This window comes from Dipodomys spectabilis, unplaced genomic scaffold, assembly GCF_019054845.1.
Source record: "Dipodomys spectabilis isolate Male_0828 unplaced genomic scaffold, ASM1905484v1 ptg000307l, whole genome shotgun sequence".
Taxonomy (NCBI): Eukaryota; Metazoa; Chordata; class Mammalia; order Rodentia; family Heteromyidae; genus Dipodomys; species Dipodomys spectabilis.
In genome coordinates, this window is record NW_024870984.1 from 5,784,479 (window position 1) to 5,812,280 (window position 27,802).

The following is a 27,802-nucleotide window of genomic DNA, read 5'->3' on the forward strand; positions in this document are numbered from 1 at the left end:
TTATCTGATATTAGGATTGCAACTCGTGCCTGTTTATGGGGACCGTTTGCTTGGTGGATTTTGTTCCAGCCTTTCACATTGAAATTGTGTTTGTTTTTATGGGCAAGATGTGACTACTGAAGGCAGCAGATAGAAGGTTCTTGCTTTTTAATCCAACTAGACAGTCTATGTCTCTTATTTGGAGAGTTAAGTCCGTTAATGTTGAGAGATAGAACTGAGAAGTATTTGGGAGTTCCTGCTATTTTATCCACCTTCTTGGGGGCTGTGGCAGTGGGATTCTTTCTATGGTTCTTGGATTTTCAGTTTGGATACGGTTTCTTGGCCTTTTTTGAGGTCTTGTTGGTTTTCTATGTGTAAGACATCTTTAAGAATCTTTTGTAGGGCTTGTTTGGTGGAGATATAGTGTTTCAGTTTTTCTTTGCTATGGAAGGTTTTTATTTGACCTTCATTTATGAAGGAGAGTTTAGCTGTGTACAGTTTTCTTGATTGATTGTTGTTTGTCTAAATGGCATGGCATACATCATTCTAGGCTCTTCTTGTTTTGATTGTCACTGCTGAGAAATCTGAGATGATTCTAACTGGTTTCCCTTTATAGGTGATTGATCTTTTCTCTTTGACAGCTTTAAGGTTCTTTTCCTTGGTCTGAATTGTTCCTGTGAGGATTATAATGTGATGCTGGGTTGTCCTGTTCTAGTCTGGTCTATTTGGAGTTCTAAAAGCTTCTTGTATCTGAATAGGCTTATCCTTTTGCATGTTTGGGAAGTTCTCTGGTAGGATCCTGTTAAATAAATTTCCTAGAACATTAACTTCTGTTTCTAGGTGCTCCTCTACACCCATTATTCTCAGATTAGGCCTTCTGATGGTGTCTTCCAAATGTTGAATAGATCTATCATATTTCTTGGACTTTTCTTGGATGTTTGTATGTTCTTCCTCTATAATATCTAGGCTCTCTAAATGCCTAAAACTTCATAGGAACATAGTAAATATCATTGAATACTAGATACATGGCTTTGTCACTCTCTACTAATACGCATTTATTGGCATACTACCACCTGCCTATCCATTTATGGCTATTTTGGCCACCTCTGGGGCTTGATCTCAGTGCCTGCCAAGAATTTCATCCTGGAGTAAGAAGCCAAGTGTGACACCTGTTTTCCTTTTCTGGGAGAGTTCTGGGTGTCAGGCGTGATGGAGAACAAGTCTACAAATCTCGCTGCTATGTGATAGTATGTTTAGGTGTCCTCACAGTTGGTAAAATAAAAGGTAAATAAATGAACAAAAAAACAAATACAATGAATAACCACACCAAACATGATATAGACTGAACATCTCTATGGAAGTTCAATCCTATTTTTAAAATATATATAAGGTGTATGACTGGGGCATGAATTCAGGCCTAGGAAACAGGCCTGAATTTCTGGTCTTCAAGCATACTGAGCTTCGTCTTCCCCCAGAGTGCAACATAGTTACCCAGTCCCTAAGTTCAAATCCAAGGCCTTGCAGACAAAAAATCGCACATTCCAAGCCAAGGGGATTCATTAGCATTTTTAATATTTTTTTTAAAGTTCACTTTGCCTTTATTTGAAACATTTTGATTTTATAAAATGAGAGTTTTTCAAAAAAGAGGTTTAAACTTTTACATTTCAGCATAGCACATTGGTGTTTTTGACCATCTGCCATAAAGAGTGAGAATGAAAATGAGGATATCATTTCTCCCTAGAAGGTTGGGACAGTTGATGTTATTTCTTCTTTTTTCTTTTTCTTTTTTTTGTCGGTCGTGGGGCTTGAACTCTGGGCTTGGGTGCTGTCCCTGTGCTCTTCAGCTCAAGGCAAGCTCTCAAGCACTTGAGCCACAGCACCCACTTCCAGTTTTCCAGAGGTTTATTGGAGGTAAGAGTCTCAGACTTTCCTCCCTGGCTGGCCTTGAGTCGCCTTCCTCAAATCTCAGCCTCCTGAGTAGCTAGGATTATAGGCATGAGCCACCCATGCCCGGCAGTTGATGTTATTTCTATTTAGAGTTATTTTTACAATTATAAAATGTCTGCAATTGTGTCCTGTGAGTTTTCCTCAGTGCCTACCACGAAATAGACTAGGGGAGTCCTCATACCACCAAAGTTTGAGTTTCTGAATAAACACTTCTGTGAGGACAGTAAGTACTTGTAAGCAATTTGGGAAGAAAATGGATTATAAAATGAAAAACAAAAACATTGGTACTAAGAGGTAGCTCAGCAGTGGAATAGTTGCCTAAAGAACATAAGACCCTGGAAGAAAAGTTTCCTAAAGCTTAGAATGTTACAATTTTGTATGAACAAACTTCTTTCCTTTTTTTTTTTTGTCGGTGGTGGGGCTTGAACTCTGGGATTGGCATTATCCCTGCGCTCTTCAGCTCTTTGCGAGAACTTTACAGCGTGAGCCACATTGCCACTTCTGGTTTTCTAGAGGTTTATTGGAACTAAGAGTCTCCTGGACTTTCCTACCCAGGCTTGCCTTGAACCGCCATCCTCAGATCTCAGTCTCCTGAGTAACTAGGATTTTAGGTGTGAGCCACTGACGCCTGGTGCGTGAACAAACATTTTAAGATTGATTCTAAAGAAAGAAACTTCGAACATACTTTTGTACAAATAATTTATTGGAGGTAAGAGTCTCCATTAGTGCCATGGTTAAGGCACTAATTCAGAAGTATTTTTTCATTGGCTAGTTTCTTAGTTTATTTATATATATATATATACATTATTAATTTATATATACACATTATTAAAAACATAGCTTTGAAGTGTACCTAAGAACATATGTGCTCATGTAAAATCATACAAATGCACAAGCTTGATATTTTTTTCAGTTTGTTGGTACCATAAATTAGGTGGGATTTGTGTACTGTTGTTTTGTTCTCTGTTTTTGGAGGATTTCTCTCCCCTTTATCCCCCTACCCCCCCTCTCCCCGCACTTGAACTCAGCTTGCTCTTTCTTGGCTTGGTTGTTCGTAGCTGATTTTCTACCACTTCAGCCATACCTGTAGACTGGCTTTTTGCCAGTTAATTGGAGATGTCATCTCTCAGGCTTTTCTGCCTGGATTGGCTTTGAAACTTCGTCTTCTAGTTCTCACCTCCTGAGTAGTTGGGATTACAGATGTGAGCCATTGGGGTGCCTAGGGATAAATTAATTTGGTTGATGTATTCTTTCTGTTTTTCTAAGCATGGGATGATCTACTATAGTATTTCAATGAATGTCTTGGGTCTGAAGTAAGATATATAATACATATGCAAATCTCTACAGTTCTAATGAGATGTAATCAATTTAATACATGTTATAAGTGTAATAATAGTCAGTAAAATAATGAATGAATAATACAAAAAATAAAATAAATACACTCAAAGAAAATTACAATAAATATAAGTATGTAGATATTAATCATTATTTCAAATGTGGATGAATATTACATTAACAGGGCTGGGGATTGAATTCAGGCTTAGGGAACAGGCCTGAATTGCTTGTCTTCCAAGAGGGTGAGTTTCCCCATCCCCACCACCCCCAGTGAATTAGAGTTACCCAGACTCTGAGTTCAATTCCCAGGCCTGGCAGAAAAAAAGGGCACGAATTCCAAGCCAGGGAGCTTCATTAGTATTGTATGTATGCATAAATGTATGTATGTATGTATGTATATATATATATATGTGTATATATATATATATATATATATATATATATATATATATATATATATATATATCATGGGACTTGAACTCTGGCCTTGAGAGCTGTCCTTGTGTTCTTCATCTCAAGGCGAGCGCTATAATGCTTGAGCCACAGCACCACTTCTGGTTTTCTAGTGGTTTATTGGAGATAAGTGTCTCACAGACTTTCCTGCCCGAGGGCTTTGAACTGTGATGTTCAGATCTCAGCATCCTGAATTGCTAAGGTTACAGGCGTGAACCATAGCCGGTGCCAGGCTATTTTAAATATTTTTAAATTATTTATTTATTTATTTATTTATTTTTATTTTTTGCTCAACATGAGGCTTGAACTGATATCATGGCAACTCTGCCTCAGCTAACATCACCCTAGGCTGGGATGGTGCAGCCTCTGGACACACAGCCCATCCTGGGATACTAGGCCTCGGGGGCTGACAGGAAAACAAAATAAAAATGGCACCAAAAAAAACCAGGAACCACCCACAGATGGCAGTTTCTTGGTTTTCCTTCCTTGCATGGTGACCATCCTGGGTCCAAATAACACTGCTGCAACCTGTAGGTCATCTGGCATTGCTGAAGGCTGGCAGGCTGTCAGCTAAGCCATAGGCCAACCTGCACACCTAGGCCCTGAGTTTGAATCCCAGTCATGCTACTTACAAAGGGCTGGAGAGCCTAAGAAACTATTGCCTGTCAATAGGAACACCAGAGAAATGTGATCATTGTCATGGTTGGATGAGTAGTTCATCAATCAGTCTAGTATAAATTTAGACCCAATAATCACAGAACACAGATTGATTTTAATTCATAGTTTATTATGCATTAAAAGAATACTATTCATTAAATGGAGTCCTCACTAAAGACCTGAGAATCTGTATGAACATAGTATATGTCATTTAATTCCACATAGACATCACTGGCAGTATCAAAATATCTAAATATATATTTATCTGTATACCATCATCTGCATAGAAAGGTACTGCTATTTTGGCCAAACCTGTGGCTCCATCCTAGGTCCTGGGATCCATTTGGCAGCTGAATGGGCTAGAGGCTGCCATGCTGACACTCAACCCATTCATGAATTGGGACTTCTTGGCCCTCAGTTCAGGTACCAGCATTGCCAAAAATTTCATCTCGGAGTAAGATTCCAAGTGAGACACCTGTTTTCCATTTCTGTGTAAATGCTGTGTGTCAGGTATGGTGTACATAGTATGTGTGCAAAGCTACATGTTACGGAATAGATTGGAATAAATGTAATAAATGATATAGGTGTACTCACAGTCCATAAAATAAAGGTTAATTCAATCAATCAATAATAATATATCACTCCAACAAACACGATACAGACTGAATATATAGATGTAAATATATATCACATATTTAAAATGTCTATAAATGTTACATTTTTCGGGCTGGTGTTTGAATTCAGGCCTAGGAAAGAGTTGAGAAGTTCATGCATGATTCACATAAGAAATGATAGGCAAGACCTCTGGCACAACAATTATTTTTCATTAAGACCACGAAATGTGACAATAATAATTACATTCAGGAAATCGAGGCATTGGGAAAGATCCAAGAATTGGTAGTCACATGGCAGATAGAATTCCAACAAAGCTTGCCACATCTTCTCTATACAAGTAGGTATTTATTAGCATACTAGCTTCAGCTTTTGAATGGATGAATATGGTGCACAAACCCCACCCTGGAGCTCAATATCAGGTCCTGGGTAGGGCCTAGATACTTAATAGCTCAAAAGATGGTATGCTCATATTGGACCCATTAGAAAGATAGGCCTGCTAGGCCTGGAGTTCAACTCCCAGCAATGCCAAAAGGTTCATCCTGATGTGAGAAACTAATCCTTACAGCTGTTTTCCTGTCCTGTGAAAGTCCTGGGCCTCATCAAGGATGGAGAATACTATATAAGCAATTCCATAGCCATGGGAATAGGTTGTCATCCATGGCAGCACAGATATACATGCCACCATACTCAATAAAATACAAAATACATCCATGAATAAAACTCAAAATTAAAAAATAACTACATTGAAAGCAAGATGCATACCACACCTGTATATACATAAAGATCCTATGTTTAAAAGAGGTAGGCTTCATATTTTGTCCACTGCTGGGGCTTCAAATCAGGCCCTGGACCAGGCCTCACATTCTAGTCTTCAGGGATGATGAGCTTCCCCTTCCCCCACAGTGCAAAGGAGTTACCCAGATCTGAGTTCAAATCCCAAGCCTGACAAAAGATTCATCCTGATGTCAGAAGCCAGTCTTTACACCTGTTTTCCTCTCCTATGGAAGTCCTGGGTCTCAGCTAGGATGGAGAGTGAAAGCATAGGCAACCCTATAACCATGGGAACAGGTCATCATACATGTCAGCAGAGTTATACCTGTCACCATACTCAGTAAAAAACACAATACCTCCATGTATTAGACACAAAATAAGGAGAAGGATTGCACCGAACGTAAGATGCTATCCACACATATATGTCAATACATATCCTATGTTTCAATTATGAATTTATGCCTGTTTATGACTTAGCTCCTTAGTTACTCACAGGCCGGTGCCCTCACCTTGACTCTTTCGCCAATTGGGCCTGCTAGGCTCTCAGTTCAAATCCCAACACTGCCAAAACATGAATCCTGATGTGAGAAGCCCATTGATCCACCTGTTTTCCTGTCCGGAGAATGTCCTGAGTCTCAGCTAGTATGGAGAAGGTGTAGGAAACTCTATAAATATGGGAATAGGTTGCCATCCATGTCAGCACAGTTATATCTGTCATCATATGCAATAAAATACAAAATGCATCCCTGAATAAGACACACAATAAAAAGAACAACTACACTGAAAACATGATGCATTCCACACATGTATGTGAATAGAGATCCTATGTGTAACATAGGTGAGCATATGATTTTTGCCTGAGCTGGGGCTTCAATTCAGGCCCTGGGACCAGGCCTGACTTTATAGTCTTCAATGATAATGAGCTTCTCCTTCCTCCACAGTGCAACAGAATTCCCCAGACCTGAATTCACATCCCAGCTCTGGCAGTAAAATTCTTAGCTAAGGTGCTTCATTCATCATTTTTCAATTTTTTTATATTTTTTTGCCAGACATGGGGCTTGAACTCAAGTTGTGGCAACTCTGCCTCAGGTCTGATCATCCTAGGCTGCAGCCTCTGGACCCACAGCCCATTCTCGGATCCTAGGACCCCAGGGTTTGTAGGAAAAAATAAAAAGCTGGAGGAGAAAAAAGCGGCGGGAAGTTCCACCTGGCGCTTTTAGGTTTATTTTCATTTGAATGTTGACCATGGTGAGACTGAACCCGGTGGACTGCAGACTGAAGGTGACCTGGTGTGGCTGAAGGCCTGCTGGCTATCGGGGGAGCCATGGGACGACCGGGCAACGGAGGCCCCGATGTCGAATCCTGGTCAGCCATCCTACATTGAGGGAATGACAGGAGTTGCTGAGATACTCAATTCCTGACCTAGGAAGAGCCGTGAAATGTGATCAATCTCTTCCTTGAATGAGTAGTTCCTGAAGATTCGAGTAGGAAATGATAGTCAAGATTCATGGGGTATCGATTATTTTTAGTGAAGAATTGATGAAGCGTGACCATAATCATCACAGTCATTAAATAGAGGCATTGGGGAAGATCCAAGAATCTGTAGTCACAGGGTAGATTGGATTCCATCATAGGTCACCATCTCTCCTACTCTATACAGATAGGTACTTATTTGCTTACTACCTTCAGCTTATGAATGGATGACTATTGTGCTTCCCCTGCCTTACCCCTGGGACTCGATCTCAGGTCCTGGGAATGGGTTAGCTCCTTAGTGGCTCACAGGCTGGTGTGCTTACCCATTTGCCTATTGGGCCTGCTAGGTGCTAAGTTCAGATCCCAGCAGTGCCAAAATATTCATCCTGTCAGAAACCAGACATTGCACCTGTTTTCCTTTCCTGTGTGAGTCCTGGGTTTCAGCTAGGATGGAAAATGCATAGGCAACTCTATTCTAATGAGAATAGCTTGTTATCCAGTTCACCACAGCTATATCTGTCATCCTATACTCAAGAAAATACACAATACATCAATGAGTAAGACACCAGATAAAGACAATGACTACACCGAACCCAAGATGCTGCCCACCCATGTATGGAACTAGAGATCCTCTGTTTAAATTCTGAATTTATGACTACTATAGTGCCCACCGGGGCTTGATCTCAGGTCCCAGGAAAGACCTAGATGCTTAGTGGCTCATGTGCTGGTGTGCTCACCATGACTCATCCACCACTTGAGCCTGCTAGGCCTTGAGTTCAAATACCAGCACTACCAAAAGATTCATCCTGATATGAGAAGCCAATGGTTGCACCTGTTTTCTTATGCTATGAAAGTCCTGGGTCTCAACTAGAATGGAGTATGTCATATAGGCAACTCTATACTCATGGGAATTGGTTGCTAGCCATGTCAGGATAGTTATAACTGTTATCACACTTAGTAAAATACATATTGCATCCATGAATAAGACACGAAATCAAGAGAATGAGTACACTGAATGCAAGATGCCGCCACCCATGTATGGAAATATAGCTCCTGTCTTTAAATTATGAATTCATGAGTATGTTGATGCCCGCGGGGCATGAGCTCAGGTCCTGTGAACGGCCTAGCACCTTAGTGGCTCACAGGCTGGTGTGCTCACCTTGACCCATTCCCCAATTCTGCTTGCTAAGCTCTGAGTTCAAACCCCAGCAGAGCCAAGAGATTTATCCTGATGTGAGAAACCAATGGATCCACATGATTTTCTGTCCTGTGAAGGTCCTGGGCCTCATCGAGGATGGAGAATGCTATATAGGCAACTCTATAGCCATGGGAATAGGTTGTCATCCATAGCAGCACAGATATACCTGCCACCATACTCAATAAAATACAAAATACATCCATGAATCAGACTCAAAATTAAAAGCAAGATGCATACCACACCTGTACGTAAATAGAGATCCTATGTTTAAAAGAGGTAGGCTTGTTATTTTGTCCAGTGCTGGGGCTTCAAATCAGCCCCTGGACCAGGCCTGACATTCTAGTCTTCAGGGATAATGAGCTTCCCCTTCCCCCACAGGGCAACGGGGTTACCCAGATCTGAGTTCAAATCCCAGACCTGACAAAAGATTCATCCTGATGTCAGAAGCCAGTTATTGTGCCTGATTTCCTCTAATGTGGAAGCCCTGGGTCTCAGCTAGGATGGAGAATGAAAGCATAGGCAATCCTATAACCATGGGAACAGGTTGTCATCCATATCAGTACAGTTGTATCTGTCACCATACTCAGTAAAATTCACAATACCATCATGAATTAGACACAAATTAAGGAGAAGAAATGCACCGAATGCAAGATGCTTCCCACACATATATGTCAATACAGATCCTATGTTTCAAGTATGAATTTATGCCTATCCTGGCCCTCCCTGGGGCTCACTGTCAGGTCCTAGGAACGGCCTAGCTCCTCAATTGCTCACATGCTGGTGTCCTCACCTTGATTCTTTCACCAATTGGGCCTGCTAGGCTCTCAGTTCAAATCCCAACACTGCCAAAAGCAGAATCCTGATGTGAAAACCTATAGGTCCACCTGTTTTCCTGTCCTGTGAAAGTCCTTAGTTTCAGCTGGCATGGAGAAGACATAGGCAACTCCATGGACATGGGAATAGGTTGTCATCCATGTCAGCACAGTTATATCTGTCATCATACTCAATAAAATACAAAATGCATCCCTGGCTAAGATACACAATTAAAAAAACTATGATGCATTCCACACATGTATGTAAATAGAGACCCGATGTGTAAAATAGTTGGGCATATGATTTTTGGCAGTGCTAGGGCTTCAATTCAGGCCCTGGGACCAGTTCTGACCTTGTAGTCTCCAAAGGTGGTTAGCTTCCCCTTCCCCAACAGTGCAACAGAGTTACCCAGACCTGAGTTCAAATCTCAGCTCTGGCAGTAAAATGGTGAGAATTCTGCACTAGGATGCTTCATTCGTGTGTGTGTGTGTGTGTGTGTGTGTGTGTGTGTGTGTATACACATTCGTAATATATATGAATGTGTATATATATATACACACACATTCATATATATATATATATATATATATATATATATATATATATATGCCTTACCTCTGACCATCCTATGCTGTGGCCTCTGGACCTACAGCCCATCCTCGAATCCTAGGACCCCACGGCTTGCAGGAAAAAAGAAAGCTGTGAGGGCAAAAAAAGTGGTGGGAAGTTCCACCTGGTGCTTTTACGTTCATTTTCCTTTGTACGGTGACCATGGTGCATCTGAACCCGGCGACCTATAGAGTGAAGGTTACCTGGAGTGGCTGAAGGCCTGCAGCTGTTGGGGAAGCCCCAGGCCATCCAGGCCAAAAGGCCCAGAGGTCGAATCCTGGTCATCTCCCCTACATTGAGGGATTGGCGTGAGATCCTGAGATACTTGTTTCCAGATCTAGGAAGAGTTGTGGAATGTGATCAATCTCATCCTTGAATGAGTAGTTCTTGCAGGATGTGAGTGGGAAATGATAGGCAAGATTCCTGAGGTATCGATTATTTTTAATGAAGAATTGATGAAGCGTGATCATAATCATCACAGTCATGAAATGGAGGCATCGGGAAAGATCCAAGAATCAATACTCACAAGGTAGAGTGGATTCCATCACAGGTCGCCATCTCTCCGACTCTAAACAAATATGCACACTATCTTCAGCTTATGAATGGATGACTATTGTGCTCTCCACCTGCCCTACCCCCAGGGCTCAATCTCAGGTCCTGGGAACAGCCTAGTTCCTTAGATGCTCACATCATGGTGTCCTCACCTTGACCCTTTCTCCAATTGAGCCTGCTAGGCTCTGAGTTCAAATCCCAACACTGCCAAAATAGGAATGCAGGTGTGAGAATCCAATCCGTCCACCTGTTTCCTGTCTGTGAGAGTTCTGGGTCTCAGCTAGGATGGAGAAGGCTTAAGCAACTCTATAGACATGGGAATAGATTGTCATCCATGCTAGCACAGTTATATCTGTCATCATGCTCAATAAAAAAAATGCATCCATGACTAAGACACACAATAAAAAGAATAATTGTACTGAACAAATGTATGTGACTAGAGATCCTATGTTTAAAATAGATAGGCATATGATTTTTGCCAGTGCTGGGGCTTCAATTTAGTCCCTGGGAGCAGGCCTGACCTTGTAGTCTTCAAGGATGGTAAGCTTCCCCTTCCCCACAGTGCTATAGTGTTACCTAGACCTGAGTTGGAATCTGAGCTGTGGCAGAAAAATGGTGCAAATTCTGAACTAGGGTGCTTTATTAGTTTTTAGGGTTTTTTTTTGTTTTTTGTTTTTTTTTGCTAATCAAAGGATTTGAACTCACTTCATGGCAACCCTGCCTCAGCTTTGATCACTTTAGGCTGGTGAGCTGCTACAGGCCCATAGTCGACCCTATGATCCTAGGCCCTGAAGCCTTGCAGGAGTAAAAAAAAAAAAAAAAAAAAAAAAAAAAAAAAAAAAAAACCCACAGAGAAAAATAGCCACAGGATGGATTTTTTACATTTTCTTCCATTGCATGGTGACCAACCTGGATCCAAATTACATGGCTACAAAGGGTACTTCACTTTGCATTGGCCGCGGCTAGCAGACTATTGGGGAAGCCACAGGCCTGTATGTCATCATAAGCCTTGATTTTGAATCCTGGTCCTGATACCTACCAATGGGGGAACTTCCCAAGAGACTCGTTCCTATGCATGGAAATAACTATGGGATGTGAGCAAACTTACGATTAAATGAGAAGTTTCTGCGGGCATCATTCTAGTCTAAAATTATATGCAATGATCCTAGGATGTTGATTGATTTTAATGAATGGTTTATTAAGCATGAAAACAATACTATTCCTTCAATGGAATCATAATAAATACCTAAGAGTTGGTAAGAATGTAGTTGATGTCATTGAATCCTAGGTAGATGACTCTGGAATTCTATACAAATATATATTTATTGATATATACCACCTGCCTATCCATGTACGGCTATTTTGTCCACCCCTGCGGCTCAATCTCAGGGTCTGGGAACTGACTGGCAGCTTCCTTGGCTAGAGGTTGCCGTGTTGACACACCCATTCATGAATTGGGTCTGCTAGGCCTTGAGTTCAGATCCCAGCACTGCAAACAATTGGATCATGGAGTAAGAAGCCGAGTGTGACACCTGTTTTCCTTTTCTCTGAGAGTCCTTGGTGTCAGACATGATGGAGAACACGTCTACAAATTTAGATACTATGTGATGGGATGTCATCAATATAATAAATGGAATGTGTGTCATCACAGTCAATAAATGGTAAATAAATGAATAAAACAAAAATACAATCAATAACCACAATATGGACTGAACATCTATATGTAAGTATAAATCCTATCTTTATAATGTATATAAACAGTATGTTTTCCAGGGCTGGGGCTTGAATTCAGGCCTAGGGACCAGGCCCGACTTTCTTGTCTTCAAACATGGTGAGCTTCCCCTTTATCCACAGTGCTGCAGAGTTTCCCAGATCCTGAGCTCAAATCCAAATTAGAAAAGATGGCGAGAATTGCAAGCCAGGGACTAAATTTGTGTGTGGGGGGGAGGGGTTTTTTGTTTTGTTTTGTTTTGTAAAGCAAGGTCTTAAACTCAGATCATGGCACTCTGCCTCAGCTTCTATCACCCTAGGCTGTGGTGCAGCCACTGGAGCCACAGCCGATCCTGGGATCCTAGACCTCCAGGCCTTGTGCTGGGAAAAAATATGCACAGAAAAAAAGTGGCAGAGCTGGGCGCCGATGGCTCACACCTGTAATCCTAGCTACTCAGGAGGCTGAGATCTGAGTATCTTGGGTCAAAGCCAGGAAAGTCCATGATACACTTGTCTCCAAGAAACCCCTAGAAAACTGGAAGTGGCGCTGTGATTCAAGCAGTAGAGTGCTTGCCTTTAGCTGAAGACCACAGGCACAGCGCCCAGGCCCAGAGTTCAAGCCCTATGACTGACGCCACCCCCCCAAAAAAAAGTGGCAGGATTGCGTTTTTACATTTTATTCCTTTGCACTGTGACCATTTGGGTCTGAATGACACGGCTCCAAAGGGTACTTCACCTTGCATTGCTGAAGGATGGTGGGCTATTGGGGAAGCCATAGTCTTGCATGGCAATGTAGGCCTAGTGTTGAATCCCAGTAATGACACTTCCAGATGGCGGACATCCTAAGAGACTTGTTCCCATATTTATTCACATATTTATTGATATATACCTCTTGCCTATCCATGTATGGCTATTTTGTCCACCTCTGCGGCTCAATCTCAGGGTCTGTGAACTGACTGGCAGCTTCCTTGGCTAGAGGTTGCTGTGTTGACACACCCATTCATGAATTGGGTCTGCTAGGCCCTAAGTTCAGATCCCAGAACTGCAAACAATTGGATCATGGAGTAAGAAGCCGAGTGTGACACCTGTTTTCCTTTTCTCTGAGAGTCCTTGGTGTCAGACATGATGGAGAACACGTCTACAAATTTAGATACTATGTGATGGGATGTCATCAATATAATAAATGGAATGTGTGTCATCACAGTCAATAAACGGTAAATAAATGAATAAAACAAAAATACAATCAATAACCACAATATGGACTGAATATCTATATGTAAGTAGAAATCCTATCTTTATAATGTATATAAACAGTATGTTTACGTAGTAATAATGATGGAATGTTATCAATGGCACGGTTGAATGAGCTGATCGTGACTACTACTCGTATAAAATTAGACAGCATGATTTCAGTAGACTGATTTTATTTAATATGAAGCATTAAAAGAATACTATTTCTTAGAGAGACACAATAATTTCAGGACACTGATTTACTTAATAGTTTTTTAAGGATGAAAACAATAACATTAATTACACGGAGGCATAATAAATACACAAGAATTGGTAGGAATATAGTCTACATAACTGAATAATGTGTAGACATGTCTGGCACTCTATAAAGATATATATTTATTAGCATACTACCATCTGGGTGTTACTCTGTTCTTATTTTGTCAAACCCTGGGGCTCGATCTAGGAACTGCCTAGGAACTGCCTGTCAGCTCAATTTGCCCCAGGATGGTGTGTTGACACTCACCCATTCATGAATTGGGCCTTGTAGGCCGTGAGTTCAGATGCTAGCACTCCCAAAAAATGAATCGTGGAGTAAGAAGCTGATGGTGACAAACGTTTTCCTTTTTTGTGAAAGTCCTGGGAGTCAGGTATGAAGTTGAACACATATGCAGACCTATATCCTATGGAATCAATGTTCTATGTGCTAGAATTGTCAATAAAATAAATGGCCAATACATGAATAAAACAAAAAATAAAAATGAATGCACTGAATGCTATATGGAGTCAACCTATGTATATAAATAGAAATCATATATTTAAAATGTACATGAATAAGATGTTTTCTAGTGCTGGGGATCGATTTCAGGTCTAAGGAACAGATTTGAATTTCATGACTTCAAGGAGGGGAGCTTCCCCTTTCCACACAGTGCAAAAGAGTTACCCAGACCATGAGTTCCGATTCCAGTCCTGACAGAAAAAATGGCAGCTGTATACTATGTGATGTCCAATTCTTAGGTATTTCATTCTGCCTCCATTTAATGAATGTGATTGTTTAAATGCTTCATAAAGTATTAATTAAAATTGATCAGTATCCTATAATATAATTGTGTATAATTTTATCCTAGAATCATTCAAGAACTGCCCATTCAATCACATATATCACATGGCATTGATATTCATATGGATAGGATTGAGTTTTTTAGGATCACCTGACATTTAGAGGTGGCAGGACCAGGATGTGGGCTCCAGCTCTTAAACCTGAGGATAAGGAAATCACTGGTCTGTCCAAGAACATCAGCAAGACCAATGATTAGGCAGGCACCAATGGCTCTCAGCAGTCCTCCTTGATACTTAGAAGGCTGTGATAGGAGGATCATGGTCAAATTCACCCTAGGCAGGAAAGTCCTTGAGACCCCTGTCCAACTTCAGTGCCAACAAAGCCAGAAGGAGAGCCATGTGGCTTCACTAGTTGAAGGCTAGCCTTGAGCAAAAGCAGCTCAAGGACTGTGCTCAGATCCTGACAAGGTCAGGGACTGGCAACAAACAGACATACACAACAATCTGTGCAGCCATCCACCTAAAGCAGGTCACCCTCTTGTCCCCAACTGGACTGGACAGAGTTTGATGTGAAAGGGGCTGCTGTCATCTTGAGTCTGCCCATTTTGCTTGCATCACAGGATTCCGTCCACACCCCCATTCTTTCATGGTTCTTTCTGACCAATGGGAAACAGGAATGGTGGCCACGCCCACATTCCATGCTACCCGGTAGCACCTGGATTCCCTCAGTTGGATGACACCACTACTAACAGTTGAGGAAGGTAGAGGTGGCTGAGTGGTGAGCAAGATACTCGAGGCCACATTGGAGTAGAGTAAGAAATTGAGGTCCTTGACAGTGAGTGGGTGAATAGAATATTTCCCAGACCTTGGGAAAGTGGCCAGCCCATCTTTCCTGTCCCAACGCTCAGATGTCTGAAACAACAGGACTCCATGAGAGAGCTGCGGGCAAGAAATTACCACAAGAACACTGGCAGAAGAATCCTCCTAACACATCTGCAACATTCAAGAAAACTAAGAACATGAAAAAGTGAAGAATCCCCAAGACAAACGCCACTGGGGAGTGTGATTCAAAGGAGAGTCCAGCCAAATGTGATGCTGACCATAGGCCTCCCCTGCCTTTGGATACAGTCACAGCCACTAGGGTCCAGAGTGTCAATGGTCGCGATAACACCAAGGATCTGCAGAGGTGTACTGACATGTGGTGCCCACCCTGGATCCCAGCAAAAGAAGAAAAGAGGTGCTCTGTGCCAAGATCCAACCACTGAAGCAGGAAAAGACAGACCTGCAGGATGAACGGGAGTAAGAGAGGGAGAAGATAGCCCAATTGCATGTAGCAATGAAAAGGGAGCTAGAGATCACAAGGCACCCATACAGAGGTTGGTTTGTGCAGAAAGTGATTTACAATGTTCATCAGCCCGTGTGCAGCAGGCGACCGATGACAGAGAAAGGGAGCATGAAGCTCTCACCAGCTGCCTGCAGACCGCAGAGTAGCATATGGCAGAGCTGGAGATGGTGGCTTCTGTGGTCATTGATCACAGAATGAGACTGAAATGTTCTTCGAACAGCTGAACGATGTGACCCTTCAGCTGGAGGAAAAAATCAGAAGCTTCAATGACTTGGAGCAAGTGAACACTGAGTTGCAGGAGAAGATGGAAGCACACTGGACACAGTGGAGCAACATGAAGAGCAGAATCTGCAAGTTCCAACAAGCGCTGGCAGGGCGTGTGGTACTAAAGGGACTACTGGATAACCTGAGCTGTGAGACACCTTCACAGAAGACCTGAGCATTGAGAGGTCCATGCAGAAGGAGAAAGCCCGGCGGCTGACCCAGTGGGTGAACCATCTGACAGAGGAGAAGAATTGAGGGGCAAGGCAGGTATTTGACCTAGAGAAGGAGCTGGGGAAACTGAGAAGGAAGCTGGCAGAGACATGGCCCCCTTTGGGACCATCTCCGTCCAAATGGCAGGTGCAAGCCCAGACCTACTGCACGCAGATGGAGTTGAAAAACCTGGAGGAACAAATTCACATCCAGGTCCAGGAAAACCAAAGTCTCCATTTCCAGAACACGGAGCAGCAGAAGCAACTGTGGAGACTGGAGGAGAAGGCCAACGATCAGCAGGAGATCTTCAAGATCCCACGATGCGCATATGTGCAATGGACAGATGGAGGAACAGCTGGCCCTGCTGCGGGATGCTCTCCACATGGTGAGCAGTGAGAAGGAGAAGCTAGCAAGCATCTTGGATTCAGAGAAGCAGGTGAAGAAACATCTTTGGGAACAGCTGGACCACACAGAGGAGAAGATAGAGGAATGGAAAGAGGTGGGTGAGAGAGAAAGCCAAGCAGCTTGGGAGCTGCAGGAGTGGCAAGAGCAGTCTCTGGCCCAGCAGCAGGAACTCAGAGCCACCTATGAGCTGCAATCACCTTCAATGAGCAGCTGAGCTCAGAGAGAGGCAGCTGAAGAGGCAGCCTTGGCGGCAGCAGTGGCAGGGGTGATGTCGGCATCGGCGGAAATAGGTCTGGCTGTGCATGAAGCAGGAGCTGAGTTGTCTGCAGCTGAGGGGCACGAGAGGTCGTGCTCACCCTACCATACGCCCTCAGACCCCGCCCCTCCCTCCCTGACCCTCGCCAAGGTGCCGCGTTTCAAAAATGGCACTGCTGGCCTAGACCCGGGGAGCCTCTCTTAGTTGCCCGGCTGAGATAACGCACCCCTGGCCGGCTTGTCTCAGTGACCCAGTCCAGGTCCCTGGTCCTTGGACTCGGGGCCTGCCACACCTGGAGCAACTGCCTAAGCTTCTTCCAGCAGCACACATGAGTGGTCACCCTGCGGGCCCACACCCTGGGACCCCATTGCCCAGCGAACCCCTCAACCCCTCCTCACAGCCTCCCCCATTCTGCGGACCCGGACCCGTGCCTCCCGCCTCCCCTCTCCTGTCCCACCTGTGCCTCCCCTGCATCCCACAGTGCCACAAATGCACCCCAGGGATGGGGGGCGGGGGGGGTGGCAACCAGAGGATCCCTCTCATGTCCCTAGTGGTCAGTGTCCAAGGAAACGGGGAGATGCAGGGTTGGGTTAGGAGGGGGCGCCAGAGAGCTCCTGGCCTGGAGTAATGGAGCCACACAGCCACCCATCTGCACCCTTCCTCACCTTGGTGGGAACATGGTGGTTTCAGTCAGAGGTGGGGAGCAGCATCTCCAAACCTGCCTTCTCAGGTCTTTTCCTTTTTTCTGGGGGTGGGGGTGTTGAATGCAGAAGATAGACCCCCTCGCTGTGTGAGCCCTTGTCCTCTATGCTTGGTCACCCTTTCACCTGAGGAGGGTCCCAGAAGAGTGCACTAGGGACGTGAGGGCACTGGGGGTCAGATAGAAAATGAATATCTGGGAGGAACACACTCCTTCCTCCACACACCCAGCCTATTCTCCCCACCCCAGCTGTCATCAGTTCTCACAGGGTGATCACATTTCCCAGCTCTGCCAGAATCTGCTGGTGCTCCCGGTCCATCTGGTCTCCTCATCCTCCCCAAGAATGTGCCAAGTTGCCCAGAAGCATGTAGGCTGGAAGTAGGAAGTCCATCCATGTATGTAACATTTAGGACCCCATCCATTTCCCCAACACCGCCCCCACCCCAGGTCAGACACCCCTCTGGGGGCACCATAAACCCCTGCTTGTTATCTGTCCTGGCTCTGAGGAGCCACCTGTCTCAGGGCTCCTTTATCCAGCATCCTGGCCTAGGGTTTTGATTTATGTGGAGTTAAGGTTTGTTGTTCCCAAGAGGAAGATTCTGGCCCTGGAGAAAGGGAGAGTCAGGGTGGTTCTTTGTTATTAGAGTGGTGCTCCCCTTTGGTGGGATCCCCTGGTTCTGACAAGGGAACCCCATGCCCCAGCTTGTACATTGTGCCAGATGAGGAACTGACAAACTCAGGAGAGGCACTGCTCTGAGTCTCTGTGTGTGTATGAGAGAGAGAGAGAGAAAGAGAGAGAGAGGGGGGAGGGAGGGAGGAAGAGAGATCATCTTTCATCTTGTACAGCATGACTGTGCTCAGGTGAGCCATCAGTTGGCAAATTGCAGGTGCTGCATGGACCAGTCTTCTGTCACAGGTCTGGATTTGTGTGTGTGTATGTGTTTTGTGTGTGTGTATGTGTGTGTGTGTGTGTGTGTGTGTATGTGTTGGGAGAGCAGGGAGATGAGAACAATGGAAACATATTTAAGTCACCATGTCTAAAAAGAGCAAAAGCATTTTATTTGTGTGTATGTGTATTGTTCTTTTGTCATCAATGCCAAGTATGATCCCAGCCACAATTTTCGTTTTCTCCTTCACTGTTACATGAATCGTTTGGGAAGGTTTCAGTAGATGTTCCTTCCCACCTCTTTCCACCTCTCTCTTCTCCTTTCCTGTAGCTCACAGTAGCTGCTGGGCCTGTGTGGGTCTCCCCTTGGAGGTCTGTGTGAATCACAGACCAGTGTGGACACCTGTCCTTCTGTCTTCAGGCTGGTGAGGCAAGTGTGACCACAGCCACACTCATACAGCCAGACACCCTGCTCTGGTGTGTAGAGTTGGAGTTAATTCAAGGGTTGGGAATGTGTCTGCCAAACATAATTAGAGAATGAGATGGGGGGAGTAGAGCAGAAGATGTGAAGCTAGGAGGGTCTGGTGGGTGGCGAATGGTGTGATATGGCAGATGGTTCACCACAAACAAGGATGAGAGGGGAACCTTACCCAGTGCTTTGGCGGTGTCCCTGGGCATCTGGGCAGGGGGCTCCAGGCCCCCACTGGTGGCATGGATTCCTTCCTAGGGTAGTGCACTAGTGGGCAGTCCTCCCTGGAGTCCTGTAGACTCCAATCTGTGTCCCGCCTGGGCTGTTTCCAGCTGGTCAGTGGTAGGCAAGTGCGTTCCCCTGCTGAAGCCTGCACAGTATCAGGCCATGGCAGTTAGCTAGTGCTGGCTGAATGCCAGTTTCTGAAACCTGCTGTAGGCTGTCTGGAAGGAAAAGGGAACTACTGACTTTGGAAGCCTTTAAGTTTGATTGGGACAACTGAAATGCCAGTTTTTCCAGGAATTTTTCTTTAAGCTGGCAATTACTACTAATGAGTGGGATTCTGGGTCAAATTAGATGGACCATTTCAGCTGCCAAACAATAATGTTCAACGCGGCACAGGCAGAGTTCCCAAGCCAGATCGTCTCCTGTCATGAACATCCTGCTTTGACTACCTTCCTCCAGCAGCTGCTGATTCTCCTCTGGTTCTCTCTAGGATGACCACCACAGTCAAGGACATCATGGGGAGCAGAGATAGTGACCTTGCCATCCCCAGCCTGCCAGATGTGAACAGAGATGATTCACAGCACCTGCACTGGAATCTGGGAGATTCAGAGAACCGGGATGCCTCAAGGATCCTTTCTCTGCACCATGAAACTTGGGGGCCGGATGTGGTGGACCATCCTATCTGGCCCCAGGGGGAGGAGAGGAGGCCCCTTGAGCCAGGCTTTCACCTCACGTGCCTCATTCACACCTGAGGGCAGCATTGAGTGCCAAACTGTGGATTAGCCTCTGGACAAATTTTTTTTGAGAAGAGAGGCATCGCAGAGGCCCCAGAATCCAGCGAGTACATCGTGGCTCACATCCTCAGAGCCAAAAGAGTTAAGTGCAGTGGCACCAGGAGGGCAGGACGAGGGACGAGGGAGAACTGTGGAAGAGCTACTTCAGGCTTCGACACCTTCCCCACCAACCCCTCCACCCCCAGGATGCTTACCTGAGTTGGATGGGAGTTTTCTGTAATATTGTCATAGAGAGATGCTCATTTATTTATCCAACAAACCATTACAGTGAGTGCCAGGTCCAGGCGGTCATAGACAATGAAAGGTTCCAGTGCTGGTTCCACAGCACATGAAGAAATCTTGGTTTGAGCTGGATGCAGGTGCTTCACACCTGTCATCCTAGCTACTTAGGAGGCTGAGATAGGAAGACTGAGGCTTAAGTCCCAGGAAGAAAAGCCTGTAAAACTCTTATCTCCAACAAACTACCAAAAAGTAAACACCAGAATTGGATGAGTGGCTCAAGCCTTGAGTTGGCCTTGAGTAAAAAGGCTCAAGGACAGCACCCAGGCTCTGAGTTCAAGGCCCAGGAGTGACATAAAGAAAGGAAAGAGAAAGAGGAGGGTAGGATGGAGGGAGTAAGGGAGGAAAGGAAGGAAGAACGGAACATGCAAGCCTTGGTTTGGAGTCCCTGAATCAAGGGAGCCAACCATTCACAGTCTCTGTGGGGACAGTTTCAGAGCCTAAAGCCAGTATGTAAGACCAAGCCACTGACCCCTCAGCAACTTCATGACATCCAGAGCTGTGTGGTTGCCAACTGCAGAGGGAAACAGCCTTGGGTAGACCCTAGGGCTCAGGGTGTGTCACCAAATTTCAGTCTGCCCTGGCCCACCGAGTTTATTTTCTAGTCAGATAAGAAGAAATTGTCCAAGGGATAGGGAAGTATAGGCTGAGGGAGTGTCAAGAGGTGGGTGGCAAGGGATAAGCAGGAAGATGAAGAGGGAGGACAATCCCAGGTCAGGTGTGTCAGGCCATTGGAATCATGACCTCACTTAACAACTTAGACCATCAGTGATTGAGACTTTGACCCAGCCACATGGCTGTTAAAAGTCCTGGCACTTTGGGTTCACCATTGACCAGCTGGCTGTCATCCACTGCTGGATGCCTGTGTGGTACATCCTTGGGGACTGGGACTTTTGTTGGCTCAATCTGAAGATGACACCCCCAGTGTTCATTCCTCGACCAGAGACAGACATAAGCCTGCCACTGACACAGGACATCCAGAGAATGAGGGGGAAAATCAGTCCCATGTTGCCCCAAGACTTCCTCTAGGGGACTGTAGGGCCCCATGACTGCCATTCTCAGAGATAGAGGTGGGACCCTTTGCTGGCTCAACCTTAAGTCTAGATGGCAGATCTAGGATTCAGAGAGGGCTGACTGAAGGTGGGGCAGGGCTGGGTAGAGGCTGGTGGGAAAACCAGAGGTACTGAGCTCTGAGCAGGGTTGTTTCATTGAGGATACTCATAACCCAGGAACATTCCTGGGATAGATAGGCCTTTTCTCCTTCCCGAGAGAGAGGGACCTACAGCCCTCCAGTCTGCATCCCTTGGCCAAGAAATCCTTTCAATCCCATATCTTGTGGCTGGATAACTAGACCTCAACTGACTGCCCAGTGTCGAGGGATTTGAGTCCTTGATGAGGTCACGGGATCCTCAGTATGAGATTGCACTTGAACGTCCTGACTTGGTGCATGGTCAGTCCCATCTAAGACTGCCATAATCTAGGACATAGAATCTAGAGAATGGGGGTCTATTCTGTGAGTCTGGAGTATTATGTGTGAGCTTTGAGCTCCCGTGTGCCCACCTGCTTCCCTTTCTTGGGTGGGTCTATGCTAGAAAAAGTTTATAACTAGGGCCTGGGTCCCATCCCTTGTGTTATGCTCAAAGCTAGCACTCTACCATTTGAGCTACAGCTCCACTTCCAGCTTTTTTGGGTGTTTAGAGATAAGAGTTCTCATGGACATTGCTGAGAAGGGTGCATCCAACTGCAGTCCTCAGATCTCAGTCTCCTGAGGGGATAGGATGACAGGCTTGGAAAAGTATCTTTGGCCAGGCTATCATCCTAAGTACTCAGGAGTGGAAATCTGAGGATCACAGTTCAACTCAAAGCCAGCTTGGGCAAGAAAGACCCTCATTTCTGTTAGGGGGGCGGGCTGCAGAGGAAAGACCCCAGAACTGACACCTCCCGGGGGACATTTGTTCTTGTGACAGAGCCAAGTCATTGCTGTGGATAAGGAGGAAGCCGCCATCAGACTGACCCGGAACAATGCTCAAAGATAGGTAGGCTGTTGAAGTATCAAACACACTCATGTCTGCTTCCCACTCCCAACAAGGAGGGGCAGTGTGGGTGGCACAGCCCTGGGACTAAGGGATTATAAATGGATGGTGGCCGTCAGGAGCTTGTGACTCCCACCCATCATCCTGGCTATTCAGGAGTCTGAGGGCTGATGGTCATGACTCAAAGCCAGCCTGGGCAGAAGAGTCCTTGAGATTCTTATCTCTCATAAACCACCTCGCCCCCCCGCAAACCCACACACAAAAAAGCCAGATGTGGTGGTGTAGCTCAAGTGGTAGAGCCTCAGCCTTGAACAAAAGAAGCTCAGGGATAACACCCAGGCCCTGAATCCAAGCCCTAGGGTTCACACAATCATAATAAAATGAACAGTGTACACCTTTTATCTGACTACCAAGAAAGATGGATTCAGTCTTCTAGCTGGCTGGTACTTCTACCCAAAGGTAAGGGGCTTCCCTTGATGTTCCCCTAAACCTCTCCTTCTCTCCATTATCTGTCCAGGCTTTGGTTGCAGGACAGAATTCAGATCATCCCCCTGGATATGACCTTAAGTACCTTCGCCCATCCACCTTCCTTGGGGTCAGGATCCTGATGCACTCCCTGCTGGGAGGATGAGGCACCACAGATATAAGGGTAGGTATCCCTGACACTCACACACACACACACACACACACACACACACACACACACACACACACACACACACACAAATACCCCTGCCAACTCAGACTAACCTTTTCCAAAGACACTTTAGTTCTTTGGATTAACTGACCTAGGAGAGAATTTTGATCCCCAGTAACTGATTATTTTAACTTGGGCTTCCTAGTTGACTGGAGATAAACAGGAGCAAAAAAAATAATTTGATGCCTGTCACCTGGGGCTCAGGCTCATCCCTGTCATACTGGTTACTCAGGAGGCTGAGAACTGAGTATCACTATTTGAACCCAGCCATAATCTGAAAAGCCCGTGAGACTCTACTCTCCATGGAACCACCAAAAAGCCAGAAGTAGAGCTGTGGATCAAGAGGTAGAGCACCAGCCTTGAGCAATAAAACTCAGAGAGTCTGCTTCCAGATCCTCAGTGCAAGCCCACACAAAGAAATGTCCCTGTCTTATGACCACAGACTGCCTGGGCTTCGAGTGCCCTCACACGGAGTGTGGTCAATCACCTGTCCCTGGGTGGTGTATCAGGGCCTTCAGAAATCCAGTAGTGGAACCCAGTCCTGCCCCTTTGTGCACTCTCAACCCACACTGGCCAGAAGGCAGAGTGTGACAAAGCCGGCAGACTGCAGAGCAGAGAGGCTCCAGCTCTGCCAAGGTGATCGTAATGGGCTTCTTGGAGGCAGCACTTGAAAAGGGGGTCCTGCTTAAGAAGGAGGATCTGACAGGAAACACAGAGAGCAAAGGTGCTGCAGATGATAGACAGCATAGCAGAGCATGTTCATTTCCAGCCAGGGCTGCAGGTGAGAGACTCGGTACAGTTGTGTGAGTCTTGGTATAGATGTACAAGACTGCCCCGATACAGTTCTCCAAGGGACCTTAGTGACATGTGGATGGCTATGCCCTGAAGCTCTTAGTAGATCCATCCATGCTTTGTGTCTCCTTCTTTGACAGAGGGGAGCTGGACACTCTTCTTCCCTGGGCACCCCTGGACCCAGTTATCAGCAACCCTCCCAATGTCTTCCACCAGGATATGGAGCAGCTGGCCCCAGAAATCCGCAGGTACCTGTTGAGTGGGGCGTGGGGATACAAGGCAGGCCCCAGAACTACTAGTGAGTCTGATCTTCCCTGGACGACCAGTCCATCCAGAGGAGGCAGATGGGAACTTAGAGAGGGCTAGTGATGTGGAGGGGGCTCTTTAAAGCCTATGGCCCTACCCAAATTCTCAGCCTCCCTTTGCTGTTCCTGAGGGAGGTAGAGGAGTGTCTAGGTGGTAGTGTCTAGAGGAGGACTAGGTGGAAATTCTGAAGGATGAGACACCATAAGCTGTGTGCCAGTGGCTCATGCCTGTCATCCCACGCCTATCATCCTGGACACTCAGGAGGCTGAGATCCAGAGGATCTCATTTTCCAGCCCAGGCAGGAAATTGTCACGAGAGCCTCATCTCCAATCTAACTGGAAGTGGAGCTGTGTCTCAAGTGGTAGAGCACTGGCCTTGAGGAAAAATAGACATCAGAGACAGTACCCAAGCCCTGAGTTCAAACCCCTCAACCCAAAAGAAAGAAAGAAAGAAAGAAAGAAAGAAAGAAAGAAAGAAAGAAAGAAAGAAAGAAAGAAAGAAAGAAAGAAAGAAAGAAAGAAAGAAAGAAAGAAAGAAAGAAAGAAAGAAAGAAAGTTTGTAAGAGATGGTAAAGTAGTAGGGGTGCTGTAGTTGGGAGAACAGGTGCTGGCCTCACTGTACAGACATTTCTAAGAACGCCCCAGGTTTGCCGCAGTATAAAGCCACAGCACAGTGGGCAGTGCCTTACCAAGAACTCCAGAGGTCGTGGCCTGTGGCAAGCAGGGACTGGATGAATGGTAGCAGGTGTGAGATGGTAGAGGCTGAGATCTGAGTATCGCGGTTCAAAGCCAGCTTGGGCAGGAAAATCTGTGAGACTTTATTTCCAATGAACCACCAGAAAGCCAGAAGTGGCACTGTGGCTTCAGTGGTAGAGCACTCACATTTAGCTGAAGAGCTGAGGGACTGCGCACAGGCCCAGAGTTCAAACCCCATGACTGACAACCAAAAATAAGGTAGCTGAGATTTCTGCATAGTGGTGTGTACATTTAGGAAATGCCAAGCTATGTTATGAGCCATTCCAGACTTGTGAGAGGCCCTGAGTTTTGTCTACAGTTTGTGTGAGGATAGTAATGCCATCTTCTTGGGGGTGGGATGTTCAGTGTGCTCAGGGACTGCTGAGGCCTTGGGCTACCTGTGTGAGTGTGTGTGTGTGTGTGTGTGTGTGTGTGTGTGTGTATTTCCCTCATCTTCCTCTGCCCCCTTCCTGTGCTGCCTCTTTCTGACCTCTGATGGTGCTCCTCCTCCACACTGACCTTGCCCTTTAGCCCCCTATCAGGGTCAACAATGAGTCCTAAATTGCCAGAGGCCTGGATTCCAGCTTTACTTTGGGGCCCAAGTCTGGCCTGTCCAAATCTTTTGCGCCTCCAGGGGATTCTGGGTCAGCAGGGCTGGCTGGCATAAGTTCTCCCCTGCCTCTGGGGGGGGCCTTAGTCATGTGATGTCCTGTCCTTTTCCTCAGCTGGGCCTCTGGCTCATGTCCCTCCCTGCATGCTGGTAGTGGCGTGGGGGAAGGAGAGTTCGTGGTGGCTCTGGCCAACTCGAGCTTGATAGCTGACTGAAGGCTGCCCAAGCAAGGAGGATCCAGGGTTACATGGGATTTGAGGTAAAGGTGGCTTGGAAGTATCTATCGGTGTCTAGGAAATGTCAACGTACCTTGTTGCAGCAAAGTCTATTTTCCCACCCAGCTTGGCCTCTCATGTCCTTCTAGACAATTCTGGATGCCCAGAATACAGATGCACACACTTTAAATTCTAGGTCCAGGAAACTGGGGGGATTAGAGACTAGTATGGCCAATACCTCAATGTTCTGGGACATTAGCCTTGACCTGGCTATGCCCCCCTGGTTGTAAGTTCACTTCTTAATCCAGTGCAGGCCACACACCGGCCACTGTGGCGGTGCTGTGAAAGGAGCAGGAATGAAAGTGAGATCCAAGGTGACCAAAATCTGGATTTATGACCTGATTGGGGGTGGAGTGGGGACAAAGGGTGTCTTAAAAAATCTTAGAGCTGGAACTCAGGGTCTAGGCACAGTATCTGAGCTTCCTCTGCTAAAAGCTGACACTCTACCACTTGAACTACAGCCCAACTTTCATCTTTTTTAGTAGTTTAGCGGAGAGAAGAGTCTCACGGATTTTTACTGCCTGGGATGGCTTCAAGATGCCATCCTAAGAGCTCAGCTTCTTAACTAGCTAGGATTTCTGGTATGAGCCATTGGGCCCTGCTAAGGATATTTGTGTGTGTGTTGTGTGTGTGTGTGTGTGTGTGTGTGTGTGTGTGTGTGTGTGTGTGTGTGTGTGTGTGCATATTTTCGTGTGTGCATGTGTTTGTGTGAGTTTACCAACTTGAACTTGGAGCCTAGGTGGTATCCTTTAGTTGGTTTGCACAAGGTTGGTGCTCTACCACTTGAACTACAGTACACATCAGCTCCCTGCAGCCCCTGACTATGTGGAGAACAAAAAGCTCAAACCTGATCCTATTTCTTTGTCCTCAGGGGAGGGTATGATTCTTGTGAAGCCTGGAGGATTAGGGGTGGGGTAGGAGGGGTAACTGTACATGGGTGCTAGGCTGGGAGAGAGGCACTCTGTCTTTAGCCAAGAAGGACAGTGTGGCCAGGTGCTAATAGGTCATGCTCTCATATTCCTAGCTACTCAGAAGGCTGAGATCTGAGGATTGCCATTCAGAGGCAGCCCAGCTAGAAAAGTGTGTGAGACTCTCCTCTCCCAATAGCACCCAAAAGCTGAAAGAAAAGCTCTGGTTCAAGTGGTGGAGTGCTAACCTTCAATGAAAAAACCTGAGGGACAGAGCCTGGGCCCTAAGTTCAAGCCCTAATACCAAGATGCACCCACACACAGAAAGGTGGTAATGATGAGCTGAGCCAGAACTGGGGGAAGTCCTGAGGCATAGTAGTAGTAAACTCTTAAGCCAGTTCAAGTGGTTTCTCCCTAACTCCTTCTTGGGCTGAGGGGTCTGCGTCATGGCAGTAAGTTCAATGGAACCTGCCCCTCCATCCGTGCACGGGGCCACAGGGCCAAGGGAAAGGACACTATGGATGCTCCTTAATAGTAGGCCAACGATTGCAGACCTTCATCTGCCCCTGAGCACTGGTAAGGAAAGCAGGGCTCTGAGCCCTGGGACTCCTGGGATAGCAACTGCTACAAGCAGCAGCCAGCTGGCTGTGGATTTGTGAGGCCACAATTCTTTCATGAGCCCAGCTCAACACCCGCTCGGGGTGTGCCTGACAGATTTGCACTCTTGTGATACTGCATGAGCAGGCACTACCTGCCATGCCATCTTGCAGCTTCTGGCCCTCCTTGCCCCAAACCGTGGTCCAAGAAGTTGATTTACCTCTCAGATCCACACTGCACCCATGAGAGTTGCCATTCTGATGATCTCCGTTCCCCAAGGCTAGACACTTCTCTGATAATATGGCTCACTCTGTAAGCAAAGGCCTCCAAATGGGCTGCTCTCAAGACTTGTAGGACACCTAGACATTGGGAGAAACTCAGGGGCCCACTGGAAAGTACTCTGGCTAGAGCCAAAAAGTGAGTTCCAAGCAGGCCAGGGGAGTGGTCATGGGACTGGAACTCTGGGCCTGGGCACTGTCCCCTCAGCTCTTCAGCTTATTGCTTGAGCTAGAGCATCACTTCCAGTTTTCTGGTGGTTCCTTGGAGATCAGAATCTCCAGGACTCTCCTGCCCGGGCTGGCTTTGATCCATGCTCCTCAGATCTCAGCCTCCTGAG